The sequence below is a fragment of the Cherax quadricarinatus genome, chromosome 10 (genome assembly GCF_038502225.1).
Source record: "Cherax quadricarinatus isolate ZL_2023a chromosome 10, ASM3850222v1, whole genome shotgun sequence".
In the NCBI taxonomy this organism is placed as follows: Eukaryota; Metazoa; Arthropoda; class Malacostraca; order Decapoda; family Parastacidae; genus Cherax; species Cherax quadricarinatus.
In genome coordinates, this window is record NC_091301.1 from 6,507,678 (window position 1) to 6,522,677 (window position 15,000).

The following is a 15,000-nucleotide window of genomic DNA, read 5'->3' on the forward strand; positions in this document are numbered from 1 at the left end:
TGTCTGCTAGTGCTGCTCACTGTCTGCTAGTGCTGCTCACTGTCTGCTAGTGCTCCTCACTGTCTGCTAGTGCTGCTCACTGTCTGCTAGTGCTGCTCACTGTCTGCTAGTGCTGCTCACTGTCTGCTAGTGCTGCTCACTGTCTGCTAGTGCTGCTCACTGTCTGCTAGTGCTGCTCACAGTCTGCTAGTGCTGCTCACAGTCTGCTAGTGCTCCTCACAGTCTGCTAGTGCTCCTCACAGTCTGCTAGTGCTGCTCACAGTCTGCTAGTGCTGCTCACAGTCTGCTAGTGCTGCTCACAGTCTGCTAGTGCTCCTCACTGTCTGCTAGTGCTGCTCACTGTCTGCTAGTGCTGCTCACTGTCTGCTAGTGCTGCTCACAGTCTCACTGTCTGCTAGTGCTGCTTCACTGTCTGCTAGTGCTGCTCACTGTCTGCTAGTGCTGCTCACTGTCTGCTAGTGCTGCTCACTGTCTGCTAGTGCTGCTCACAGTCTGCTAGTGCTGCTCACTGTCTGCTAGTGCTAGTGCTGCTCACTGTCTGCTAGTGCTGCTCACTGTCTGCTAGTGCTGCTGACCGTCTGCTAGTGCTGCTCACTGTCTGCTAGTGCTGCTCACTGTCTGCTAGTGCTGCTCACTGTCTGCTAGTGCTGCTCACTGTCTGCTAGTGCTGCTCACAGTCTGCTAGTGCTGCTCACTGTCTGCTAGTGCTGCTCACAGTCTGCTAGTGCTGCTCACTGTCTGCTAGTGCTGCTCACTGTCTGCTAGTGCTGCTCACTGTCTGCTAGTGCTGCTCACTGTCTGCTAGTGCTGCTCACTGTCTGCTAGTGCTGCTCACTGTCTGCTAGTGCTGCTCACTGTCTGCTAGTGCTGCTCACAGTCTGCTAGTGCTGCTCACTGTCTGCTAGTGCTGCTCACAGTCTGCTAGTGCTGCTCACTGTCTGCTAGTGCTGCTCACTGTCTGCTAGTGCTGCTCACTGTCTGCTAGTGCTGCTCACAGTCTGCTAGTGCTGCTGCTCCGCCTCCATCACAGTCTTACTGTCTGAGAGGAAGAGAACAAGAACTAATAAAAGAACAATGTAATGATTGTCTTTGTCTGAAGTCAATGTGTTGTGTGTGTTGTTGTGTTGTTGTGTTGCTTGTGGTGGTGTTGCTTGTGGTGGTGTTGCTTGTGGTGGTGTTGCTTGTGGTGGTGTTGCTTGTGGTGGTGTTGCTTGTGGTGGTGTTGCTTGTGGTGGTGTTGCTTGTGGTGGTGCTGGTTAGCAAGGAGGCTGGTGGTTGTGGCGGTTGTTCTAGAGAGTGATTAGCAGGTGTGTAGCGTGGTCTTAGTCTTCCTTCAAGACAGAGTGGTCTTAGTCTTCCTTCAAGACAGAGTGGTCTTAGTCTTCCTGCAAGACAGAGTGGTCTTAGTCTTCCTTCAAGACAGAGTGGTCTTAGTCTTCCTTCAAGACAGAGTGGTCTTAGTCTTCCTTCAAGACAGAGTGGTCTTAGTCTTCCTTCAAGACAGAGTGGTCTTAGTCTTCCTTCAAGACAGAGTGGTCTTAGTCTTCCTGCAAGACAGAGTGGTCTTAGTCTTCCTGCAAGACAGAGTGGTCTTAGTCTTCCTGCAAGACAGAACAGTGTGTGTTGACCTAAGGCCACACATCCTTGTTGAATGCTTGGTCAACGAGGTTATTTCTGCTAGCGGCCCGCAAGCATACATAGCTATTAAAATTTGACTGATCAGGCACTTGCATGACGGCAGTGGTGAAGCGTTCACCTTCTGCCTGAGCTCCAGTAATATTTCTTGTCTGCTGGATGCTGATACGGTGACCTCTAATTATACCCACGGTTTTTCTGTGTTTCCCCGGGTTTGATTATGCATTTCCCCCGTTATCTTTCGTTACAGTTAATATGGTATTACGTCGATTGGTGGGCAGACCCTGGGGTATGTTCTGGGTACATATTATCACACGTGTCTGTGCTGAATAATCACAATAAAGGAATGACTCTCTGGAGAGACGCAACACGACAGGGTTTGATAACCCGCTATACTGCGGATTTAAATCCTGAATAATATTATCAGGTGTCTCGCTTCTCCATTTCGCAAGTATATATCAAGTGTTTTGGAGGCAATCCCGATAGTTTAGGTGTTTATGAAGACTACGCTGGTAGTTAATGATTCTTACACTTTCCAGCTGTATTGTCTCTCCTGCCTTGTATGGTGTGAGCGCAGACGTGGAAGTACAATTGATTTGAAGAATATATCGTCAAGGCTGGTACTGTATTGTGCATCTCGGAGGTTTACACAGTAGGCCTAAAAGGGTTAATAGCGAAATGCTTGGGTATTTACAAATTTATATTTATATTAGAAGCAAATTTCGGATACTTGCGCTATATTCTTCAATACGTGGACTATCCAGCACACTCACTTAAAGTTTATTATGGCCATGATCTGTGTGTATCAACTCGCCAGAAGTATTTGTAACCAAGCGCAAACCTGGCTACTACACCAGTCAGTCTGTTCACATTACAAGTTGCTCCATGAATATGCTTATCTACCTTCATGTTATCATAGTAAGTGATAGACCTACCCAGGCTTCTGGCTGCATCCCTATAACATTAAAACTAATTACGTAATTAGCTTCTAATACTGTTCCTGGTATCTGACACAGATTAAGGTACTTTCTTTATCAAATTTCATAACTTTATCATATAGGAATAATTCAGTGTGTGATGGCACACATAGTAATTGTGCATTAATTCCTTTCTCTTAATTATTTTTTTGATATCTATATATGGCTTCTCCATTGAGCATGTTAGTCATTATGCGAGTCAAGTGCCTCGGATGATGGCACAGAATCAGTAATGATCAAGGAGTTAAACTCAGTGTTATAAGTTAACTTTACCATCATTAGGATGGCAAACAATTTAGTAGATGCCCAGTTGTCAATTCGTATGTATAACTAATCATAGTTTCTATAACTGTTGTCCAAGGAAGTGACAACAGTAGTAGACTCATCCTGGCAGTGCACTCTTGATGTGATATAACCCAGGGTAGGTAAACCATACCACGGGTGGGGTTTGAACCTGCTGTCAGAGAGTCTCAAACTCTAGATCGTCGCGTTAGCCACTTGGCCAGCTAGCTACACACCCGGGGCAGTGTGTGTGTGTGTGTGTGTGTGTGTGTGTGTGTGTGTGTGTGTGTGTGTGTGTGTGTGTGTGTAGCTGTGTGGTTGGTCATCAGTCTGCAGTACAAGGCAACACTTTATATAAACCACAGTATCACAGAATCTTTCATTACTGCTTCATTTCATTTATCATTATCAATAGTTTTTATTGGAATACAAGAAGTTGTATTGTGGAGGACGATGAGGCAGAAACAACGACATGACCAGGGACGACATGATGCTCTTTTTATTCCCTCGTGATGAAGTGAGTGGACCAGCAGGTGTACATCCTGTGGGCTGGAGGTCACCTTAAATGCAACTTCATCTTTCTGGTGAGGTGAGTTGATAGACAGGTGAGCATCCTGTGGGTTGGAGGTCACCTCAAATACCTCACCTGAGGTCGTGTTCGAGAGAGTAAACACTGTAAACACTGATAGGTACGACCAGGTTAAACTAAGCTCCACACAAACACAAAAACATATATTTAACCACGAATATACAAAAGAAAAATAGGAAACAAAAGAAAACCATGATACGTCTGGCAACGAGCTAGTAGAGAGAGAGGAAAAAAAATGAACAGAAGCAGCGTTCAAATTTGAACGTTGAACGCTGGTGGTGTGAGGATTGACTGTTAATGACAAGGATAGAGCCTTGAGTTGGGGACGTGAGCAGACTGTCCACTGCCCCGCCTCCCCGAACTCTCAGTCGCTGAAGCAAATACATGTTAGCGGTTGTGGGGAGCGTCGCCCCCCTCGCGGTCCCGTATCACACCAGATCAAGTCAACATTGGAAAGAGAACATTATGTGGACGAGAGTAAATCTAGGAAGTCCGAGGAGAGTGAAGAATGTGTGTGTTTGTTACGAGTGCACGTACTGTGTTAAGGATACGTGCAATCTTACGTGCACGTACGTGCAATCTTGTGCGTGTATGTATAATCTTACGTGAACGTTCGTGCTCGTACGTACTCTTACGTACTTGTAAGCTCATCACAGATGGTACTGTGGTCGTAACAGATGGTACTATGGTTGTCACAGATGGTACTGTGGTTGTCACAGATGGTACTGTGGTTGTCACAGATGGTACTGTGGTAGTCAGAGATGACAATGTAGTTGTCACAGATGGTACTGTGGTTGTCACAGATGGTACTGTGGTAGTCACAGATGACACTGTAGTTGTCACAGATGGTACTGTGGTTGTCACAGATGGTACTGTAGTTGTCACAGATGGTACTGTAGTTGTCACAGATGGTACTGTGGTTGTAACTCAGGTACGGCAGACAGGTATGAGTCACCACTCTCCAGTCAGGTGTATGTGGGCGTGCATTCAGGCGAGGGCGTGTGTGCCGATGTGGGCGGGTGTGGGTGTAGACGTGTACAATACCAATACTTAGAGCCCTCGGTGTACACTGAACAAATAGCTGAGTTCCAGGTGAATTTCCAGAGTCCTTGAGGAGTGTACACAGTTGTTTTGAACGAAGGTGACGCTAGAACGGTGGTAAAAACATTGTAGACCAGTAATCCTAATATCATACATAAGTTTTTGAGATTACTCAGACGCCATATTATGAAAAAAAAATGCCTGGCCTTCATGAGCCCAATATGGATTGCGAACGGGAAGATCATGCTTGTCGCAACTACTAGACCATTACAAAATCGCGGAGGCTTTGTAAGAAAATCAAAATTCTGCTGTGGTCTACACGGACTCCTGGAAGGCAACTGACAAAAGCGACCATGGCGTGACAGCCCATACGACGACGTCATTAGATAAACGAGAAAAAAATAAGGGGGATAGATTTTTACATTTTCTGATAAATATTGTACACTGAATAACTGTTTTATGGGGCGCACTTCCCCAGGGCACGATCCTAGCACCTGTTTTGCTTCTCCTCCTCATAACAAACATGGATTTAAAATATTAACCACAGCTTAATATCATTCTTTGGGTGAAAGTCACTGCCGTAGAAGACACTGTAAAATGCAGGCCGGTATAAACAAAGTCTTCCAACGAGCAGTAGAAATAATAGGGTACTCAACAGTTACAGAAAGAATGAGGAACTCAGAAGAGGTACCATAGAAAATACAGAAGGACCATCTCATAGAACGAAATGAACATGTGAAAGACTTGGGGTATAATGTTATCAGCTGATCTATCATTTAGAGACAGGAAAATAACAGGGATAGATAATGAGAAGTTTCAAAACAAGAGAAATAATGCCAGTGGTGACACTCTTCACATGGCTTGTGCTCTCTTGCTTAGAATATTGTTCAGTGTTGATGGCTCCTTACAAGGCAGGAGAGGTAGAAATGGAATAGATGCATTGTTTACTGCTGGCACAGAACTAATATAGCTCTAAATCCTCTGAGAATGCCTCAAAGTGCAAGAAATTTACTCAGGGAGTAAAGGAGACAGACGTACAGATAGAATATACAGACAGACAGACACAGACACATATATACTTGGCAGATACTTGAGGATCTGGTCCCAAAGCTACACACTTCCATAACAACTTACTGAGAGACATAGGAGGCAGTGCAAAGTAGACCCAGTGACAAGCAGGGAAGCACCGCGGTCACAATAAGAAAGCACTGTGTCAACATTCCTGGTGCGAGACTATTCAGCCTGCTACCAGAATGTATCAGAAACATTGATGGAACATCTGCAGAAGTTTTCAGGAGGTAACTGGATCACTACCTCCACCAAGTGCCAGATCAACCAGGCTGTGATGGACAGCGGGCCGCCAGTAGCAACAGCCTGGATGAATGGACAGTCAGCAAGAAGGCCTGGCCCGGGGCCGGGCCGCGAGAATAGGAAAACTCTCTAAGCAGGCCACAGGTAAATCACAGGTGTAGGTGTGGGCGCGTGTGGGCGAGTGTGGGCGTGTGTGCAGGTCGAGTCAGGTAGGTATCGCCCATCTTAAACTCCAACAAGGTCATTATATCTACCTCAATAGCTTGTAGGTTGTGGGTTGTCCTGGTAGGTTGTGGGTTGTCCTGGCGGGTTGTTGGCTGTCCTGGTGGGTTATTGGTTGTCCTGGTGTGTTGTGGGTGTCCAAGTGGGTTGTGGGTTTTCCTGGTAGGTTGTCCTGCTGTTGTGACTCATCAAAACACCTGCAACAGTGGTACTTCAGGTGTGTTGACTCATCAAAACACCTGCAACAGTGGTACTTCAGGTGTGTTGACTCATCAAAACACCTGCAACAGTGGTACTTCAGGTGTGTTGACTCATCAAAACACCTGCAACAGTGGTGTTTCAGGTGTGTTGACTCATCAAGAGAGGTTGCAGAGGTCAGAGCTCAGCTCAGACCTCTGCAACACAGATTAGATTTTGCCACCGAAGTGGCTAGTTTATTGTGCACCCCATATCCATCCTGTGGACGGTAGCGCGAGAGCATGTGGATACACAAAAGGCCTAGGAATTAGGCCCCAAAGGGTTAACAGGAATACATATGGATTTATATCTACATATCCACAGTTCACCCATCTGTTACAAGCAAATTTAGGAAATTTGCTTAGTATATCTGGCATCTCATTTTCATCAATAAGACACCTTGACATGTCACACAGGCCACTATACTGTCTGTCTCTGTATTCCTCAATAAGTGGACAACCAAGCACATAGTGCTCAAGAGAGCGACCATATGCCTGATCACACAATTTACACCCAGCCTGATCATCATCTGTGTGTCTCCCAAACTGCCAGAAGCACCTGTAACCAAGCCCAAGCCTGGCCACTACAACATCAGTCAGTCTGCTCACATTGCAAGTTGCTCCATAAACACACTTATCCACGTTCATGTTATCATAGTGGGTTATAGATCTACTCAGGCTTCCAACTGCATTCCTATAACAATCATCTTCATTATTTACCTCTCTCCTAATATTATTCCCAATGCTAGACACAGCTACACCAAAGTTATATTCTACGTTCTCCCTCTGGATACTCTTCCTGGTCAACATATCAACCCCATCATGAAGGAGCAATCCAATGCGTGATGGGATCCATAGCAACTGCACATTAATTCCCCTGTCCCCAACTTCTGAGTATCCACACCTGGCCCCCCCAATGAGCATGCTGTTGGAGTCACTACATGAGCCAAGAGCCCCCAATGATGACACAGAATCAGCAATGATGATAGAGTCAAGCTCAGTGACACAGGTTAGCCTCAGCGCCACTAGGACCGCAAACAATTCAGCTTGCAGCGCAGACGCCCAGTTGCCAACTCTTATGCCTAACTCAACAAATTCATCATCGTTCCCAACCAGGGAGGCAGTTGTCCTCAAAGAGTTGTAAAGTTATACCATAAATTAAGGAAAGATCCTGGACTTCACCTTACGAAAGCAGACAAAGTAAATGCGACAATAATTATGGACAGGGTAGATTATAGGGTAAAAATAACGTATTATTAGAAGACAAGGGAACTGACGTGCCCCTTAAACATTCCACTGGTCAGTCTATTTGAGGAGAAATATTTCCTGTTATTCACTTTTCCTTGTGGCCTCTTGTTATCCCCCGTTGCAGTTATTAAGAAATTTTCATCTACTCTTTCATGTACTTTCAAGACATGTTTATCACGTCTGCTCTCACTTCCTGCTGTCATGTTTATCACGTCTGCTCTCACTTCCTGCTGTCATGTTTATCACGTCTGCTCTCACTTCCTGCTGTCATGTTTATCACGTCTGCTCTCACTTCCTGCTGTCATGTTTATCACGTCTGCTCTCACTTCCTGCTGTCATGTTTATCACGTCTGCTCTCACTTCCTGCTGTCATGTTTATCACGTCTGCTCTCACTTCCTGCTGTCATGTTTATCACGTCTGCTCTCACTTCCTGCTGTCATGTTTATCACGTCTGCTCTCACTTCCTGCTGTCATGTTTATCACGTCTGCTCTCACTTCCTGCTGTCATGTTTATCACGTCTGCTCTCACTTCCTGCTGTCATGTTTATCACGTCTGCTCTCACTTCCTGCTGTCATGTTTATCACGTCTGCTCTCACTTCCTGCTGTCATGTTTATCACGTCTGCTCTCACTTCCTGCTGTCATGTTTATCACGTCTGCTCTCACTTCCTGCTGTCATGTTTATCACGTCTGCTCTCACTTCCTGCTGTCATGTTTATCACGTCTGCTCTCACTTCCTGCTGTCATGTTTATCACGTCTGCTCTCACTTCCTGCTGTCATGTTTATCACGTCTGCTCTCACTTCCTGCTGTCATGTTTATCACGTCTGCTCTCACTTCCTGCTGTCATGTTTATCACGTCTGCTCTCACTTCCTGCTGTCATGTTTATCACGTCTGCTCTCACTTCCTGCTGTCATGTTTATCACGTCTGCTCTCACTTCCTGCTGTCTTGTTTATCACGTCTGCTCTCACTTCCTGCTGTCATGTTTATCACGTCTGCTCTCACTTCCTGCTGTCATGTTTATCACGTCTGCTCTCACTTCCTGCTGTCATGTTTATCACGTCTGCTCTCACTTCCTGCTGTCATGTTTATCACGTCTGCTCTCACCTCCTGCTGTCATGTTTATCACGTCTGCTCTCACCTCCTGCTGTCATGTTTATCACGTCTGCTCTCACCTCCTGCTGTCATGTTTATCACGTCTGCTCTCACCTCCTGCTGTCATGTTTATCACGTCTGCTCTCACCTCCTGCTGTCATGTTTATCACGTCTGCTCTCACCTCCTGCTGTCATGTTTATCACGTCTGCTCTCACCTCCTGCTGTCATGTTTATCACGTCTGCTCTCACTTCCTGCTGTCATGTTTATCACGTCTGCTCTCACTTCCTGCTGTCATGTTTATCACGTCTGCTCTCACTTCCTGCTGTCATGTTTATCACGTCTGCTCTCACTTCCTGCTGTCATGTTTATCACGTCTGCTCTCACTTCCTGCTGTCATGTTTATCACGTCTGCTCTCACTTCCTGCTGTCATGTTTATCACGTCTGCTCTCACTTCCTGCTGTCATGTTTATCACGTCTGCTCTCACTTCCTGCTGTCATGTTTATCACGTCTGCTCTCACTTCCTGCTGTCATGTTTATCACGTCTGCTCTCACTTCCTGCTGTCATGTTTATCACGACTGCTCTCACTTCCTGCTGTCATGTTTATCACGTCTGCTCTCACTTCCTGCTGTCATGTTTATCACGTCTGCTCTCACTTCCTGCTGTCATGTTTATCACGTCTGCTCTCACTTCCTGCTGTCATGTTTATCACGTCTGCTCTCACTTCCTGCTGTCATGTTTATCACGTCTGCTCTCACTTCCTGCTGTCATGTTTATCACGTCTGCTCTCACTTCCTGCTGTCATGTTTATCACGTCTGCTCTCACTTCCTGCTGTCATGTTTATCACGTCTGCTCTCACTTCCTGCTGTCATGTTTATCACGTCTGCTCTCACTTCCTGCTGTCATGTTTATCACGTCTGCTCTCACTTCCTGCCGTCATGTTTATCACGTCTGCTCTCACTTCCTGCTGTCATGTTTATCACGTCTGCTCTCACTTCTTGCTGTCAGTCAACTTGGCTAACTTTAATATTTTCAAAGTTTCGTTGTAGTTCATGTTGCTCACCTCCGGCAGACATTTTGTAGCTCTTCTCTGACCATCTTCTAACTTGTATATGTGTTATGTTCAGGTGTGGGCGCCACACAACTGCTCTATATTACAAGTGTGGGCGCCACACAACTGCTCTATATTACAAGTGTGGGCGCCACACAACTGCTCTATATTACAGGTGTGGGCGCCACACAACTGCTCTATATTACAGGTGTGGGCGCCACACAACTGCTCTATATTACAGTCTTGCTCTAAAATAACTTATAAACACCTACCTTAATATTCCACTATCCACATATTTGAAAGTTATTTTATAGTTTGACAGTGTAATATGTTTTTCTCACAATTTATATGATTTCCCAGCAACATTTTTTTTTGTTAATAATAATTCGAAGATATTTATCCAATAGTTTCAATATTACCCTCAGTCTGTATTCTTTATGTTCCCTGATTTCATTTTCTCCCATTTCTATTACACGCCATTTATGTACATTAATTTCCACCTTCCACCTGTCACTCCAAGTGATCAATTTATCCAGATTCTCTTGTAAATATTTACTTATTTTTCATTATTAACTTGAAAGTATTTTTTTATTCATTTTGGTAAATAACTTATACAAAATTAGAAACATTATTGGGACAAGTACAGACCCTTGTGGCATCCCACTTGTGACGTCCTCCCAAGCAGACATTTTTCTTATTACATTTTCCTTCTAAACAAAAAAAGTCATCCATTGTAATTATTTGCCTTTAATTTCCCCTATAATTTGCAGTTTCCAAATTAGTCTTTTATGAGGAACTCAGAAGTTTTCTTCAAGTCGAAGTAAAAACATTCTGTTCATACATTTCTTGCTTGAATAATTTCCATAACTGTCATAAAAATTTATGAAAATTTAATGCACGTGAATGTGCAGACTGAAAACCAAATAGTTTAGTAGTTAGTTTATTATTCTCTAAGTACTGAATACACTCTAATAACTTTTTCCATTAACTTTACAACTCTTGTGAACAAACTCGGTCTATTGTTTCAAGAATCTTCACTTTCACCTTTTTCTTGAACACAGACACAATATATATCATCTTCAATGTTTGGTAATTTACTTTCCTGTAGAGAAATATTATTTTTTTTTTTTGCATAGTGGATAACATAACTCAACTGCTTCTCCTCTCAAGACCCGAGGTGTTTATCCCACCTGCTCCTCTAGTTTTATTCTTATCAACAGCTGGTGCCACCCCTCCTACTGTTTTCATTTTCTCTTCTCACAATGAGACATCCCTCTGGGAATAATTCACTGGATATCCTTCAAGAATGTTTTGTCTGTGTGTTAACTATAATGTAGATAATACCGTCTTCTACTACCCTGTCATGTAACTCAACTTTAGTGAGCCCATGAGCATTTATGTACCAAACCGTCATATTTTTGTCATTCATCTGGATAATTCAGTACCGGGACTGGCTTCAGGAGGGAGGGTGAGTGGGAGACATGGTGCTGGTGTAGATAGTATCGGAGGGATTGTAAGGTTGTGTAGTAGGAAAGAAAGAGGTTGGGTAGAGGATAGTAAGAAAATGAGGTTACTGGTTCCTCATGTTCTCACTTATGTGTGGTTGCAGGGGTCGAGTCACAGCTCCTGGCTCTGTGTGTGTGTTATCTAAAGGTTATCTGGAAACGGTTTCAGAGGTCACTAACCCCACGACCTGAGACCAGGCCTGTGTGTGCGTGTGTGTGTACTCACCTAGTTGTGGTTGCAGGGGTCGAGTCACCGCTCCTGGCTGTGTATGTACTCACCTAGTTGTACTCACCTAGTTGAGGTTGCGGGGGTCGAGTCCGAGCTCCTGGCCCCGCCTCTTCACTGATCGCTACTAGGTCACTCTCCCTGAGCCGTGAGCTTTATCATACCTCTGCTTAAAGCTATGTATGGATCCTGCCTCCACTACATCGCTTCCCAAACTATTCCACTTACTGACTACTCTGTGGCTGAAGAAATACTTCCTAACATCCCTGTGATTCATCTGTGTCTTTAGCTTCCAACTGTGTCCCCTTGTTACTGTGTCCAATCTCTGGAACATCCTGTCTTTGTCCACCCTTGTCAATTCCTCTCAGTATTTTGTATGTTGTTATCCTGTCCCCCCCTATCTCTCCTGTCCTCCAGTGTCGTCAGGTTGATTTCCCTTAACCTCTCCTCGTAGGACATACCTCTTAGCTCTGGGACTAGTCTTGTTGCAAACCTTTGCACTTTCTCTAGTTTCTTTACGTGCTTGGCTAGGTGTGGGTTCCAAACTGGTGCCGCATACTCCAATATGGGCCTAACGTATACGGTGTACAGGGTCCTGAACGATTCCTTATTCCTTATTCCTTATTCCTTATTATGTGTGTGTGTGTGTGTGTGCGCGTGTGTGTGTGGTGTACACACCTCGATGCATCACCATGTTGGGTCAGCAGGACAAGCAGCTGGTTGTTTGGTTGTTGTGGCTCTCCACTTGTTCCTTACCTGGCTCATTGAGGTCACTTAGCGTAGCCCGGGTAAAAGTGACATGTGTGGGGGAGGGGGATGAGAAGGCGGGGAATGAGAGGGATGGAGGGGGGTATTCAGAGGCCAACCCTCTCCTATTATGGTGAGGTGACTCATGACAAGCCTCTCCTCCTCAACCTGTGTCCCTGCCCTCCTCCTCCTCCTCTCTATCTCTCTTACTCTTTTTCGTGCTTCTCATTATCCACCTTAACCTGTATCCCTCCTCTCTCTTTCTCTCTCTCTCTCTCTCTCTCTCTCTCTCTCTCTCTCTCTTTTCTCTCTCTCTCTCTCTCTCTCTCTCTCTCTCTCTCTCTCTCTCCGTCTCTGTCTCTCTCTCTCTCTCTCTCTCTCTCTCTCTCTCTCTCTCTCTCTCTCTCTCACTCTCTCTCACTCTCTCTCTCTCTCTCTCTCTCTCTCTCTCTCCCAGCTCCTCAATCTCCTTGCCACGCCCTTCCTCGTGCTCTTCTCTCCCTCCTTGTCCTTGTTTGTTCCTTTCTTCCTCGTCATCCTCATTTTTGTCTTCGGTTGATCACCGTGGTACCTTGTATGTCGTGGTCATGTCTCACCCTGGCCTGGACAACTCGCGGCTCCGTCTTCTACCTGACAATGACACGTCTGACCCACTTCTGGTCTCACTCTGATCTTGTCGTACTTAATCACGACGCTGTGTATGAGGTCAGCCTCCACTACGTCATCTTGCGGGTCATTCCATTTTCTTGTTTTCCTGTGAATCTTGATCGGCTGCCCTATCACCTCTCCCTCTGTATTTTGTATGTTATAGTCATGTCTCTCCTGATACTTAGCTGCTGGCCTACCAAGAGGGTGTTCTTGGGGTCAACGCCCCCGCCGTTTGGTCCATTACCAGGCCTCACGGTGGACCAGGGCCTGATCAACAAGGGTGTTACTGTTGGCCGCACGTAAACCAACATAGGAACCACAGCCCGGCTGGTCAGGTGCTGACTTTAGGAGTCTGTCCGATTCCATTTTGAAGACAGCCAGGGGTCTTGAAGACAGCCAGGGGTGTTGAGGACAGTCAGGGGTCTTGAAGACAGCCAGGGGTCTTGAAGACAGCCAGGGGTCTTGAGGACAGTCAGGGGTCTTGAAGACAGCCAGGGGTCTTGAGGACAGTCAGGGGTCTTGAGGACAGTCAGGGGTCTTGAAGACAGCCAGGGATCTTGAGGACAGTCAGGGGTCTTGAGGACAGTCAGGGGTCTTGAAGACAGCCAGGGGTCTTGAGGACAGTCAGGGGTCTTGAGGACAGTCAGGGGTCTTGAAGACAGCCAGGGGTCTTGAGGACAGTCAGGGGTCTTGAAGACAGCCAGGGGTGTTGAAGACAGCCAGGGGTATTGAAGAAAGCCAGGGGTCTTGAAAATAGTCAGGGGTCTTGAAGGCAGAAAGGGGTCTTGAAGGCAGCCAGGGGTCTTGAAGACAGCCAGGGGTCTTGAAGGCGGCCAGGGGTCTTGAAGACAGCCAGGGGTCTTGAAGGCAGAAAGGGGTCTTGAAGACAGCCAGGGGTGTTGAAGACAGCCAGGGGTCTTGAAGACAGCCAGGGGTCTTGAAGACAGCCAGGGGTCTTGAAGACAGCCAGGGGTCTTGAAGGCAGCCAGGGGTCTTGAAGACAGCCAAGAGTCTTGAAGACAGTCAGGGATCTTGAAGACAGCCGGTCTTGAAGACAGCCAGGGGTCTTGAAGACAGCCAGGGGTCTTGAAGACAGCCAGGGGTCTTGAAGACAGCCAGAGGTCTTGAAGACAGCCAGGGGTCTTGAAGACAGCCAGGGGTCTTGAAGACAGCCAGGGGTCTTGAAAACAGCCAGGGGTCTTGAAAACAGCCAGGGGTCTTGAAAACAGCCAGGGGTCTTGAAAACAGCCAGGGGTCTTGAAAACAGCCAATGGTCTTGAAAACAGCCAGGGGTCTTGAAAACAGCCAATGGTCTTGAAAACAGCCAGGGGTCTTGAAAACAGCCAGGGGTCTTGAAAACAGCCAGGGGTCTTGAAAACAGCCAGGGGTCTTGAAAACAGCCAGGGGTCTTGAAAACAGCCAGGGGTCTTGAAAACAGCCAATGGTCTTGAAAACAGCCAGGGGTCTTGAAAACAGCCAGGTCTTGAAAACAGCCAATGGTCTTGAAAACAGCCAGGGGTCTTGAAAACAGCCAGGGGTCTTGAAAGCAGCCAGGGGTCTTGAAAACAGCCAGGGGTCTTGAAAACAGCCAGGGGTCTTGAAAACAGCCAGGGGTCTTGAAAACAGCCAGGGGTCTTGAAAACAGCCAATGGTCTTGAAAGCAGCCAGGGGTCTTGAAAACAGCCAGGGGTCTTGAAAACAGCCAGGGGTCTTGAAAGCAGCCAGGGGTCTTGAAAACAGCCAATGGTCTTGAAAACAGCCAGGGGTCTTGAAAACAGCCAATGGTCTTGAAAACAGCCAGGGGTCTTGAAAACAGCCAGGGGTCTTGAAAGCAGCCAGGGGTCTTGAAAACAGCCAGGGGTCTTGAAAGCAGCCAGGGGTCTTGAAAACAGCCAGGGGTCTTGAAAACAGCCAATGGTCTTGAAAACAGCCAGGGGTCTTGAAAACAGCCAATGGTCTTGAAAACAGCCAGGGGTCTTGAAAACAGCCAGGGGTCTTGAAAGCAGCCAGGGGTCTTGAAAACAGCCAGGGGTCTTGAAAGCAGCCAGGGGTCTTGAAAACAGCCAATGGTCTTGAAAACAGCCAGGGGTCTTGAAAACAGCCAGGGGTCTTGAAAGCAGCCAGGGGTCTTGAAAACAGCCAGGGGTCTTGAAAGCAGCCAGGGGTCTTGAAAACAGCCAATG

At 46.3% G+C, this 15,000-nt stretch overlaps 1 protein-coding gene across 3 annotated transcripts in view; it reads left to right on the plus strand.

Moving 5' to 3' along the window:
- LOC128687910 (ciliary microtubule associated protein 1A) overlaps positions 1 to 15,000 on the plus strand; it is a 118,526-nt gene that overhangs the window by 8,110 nt on the left and 95,416 nt on the right. The gene's annotated exons all lie outside the window — the stretch shown is intronic.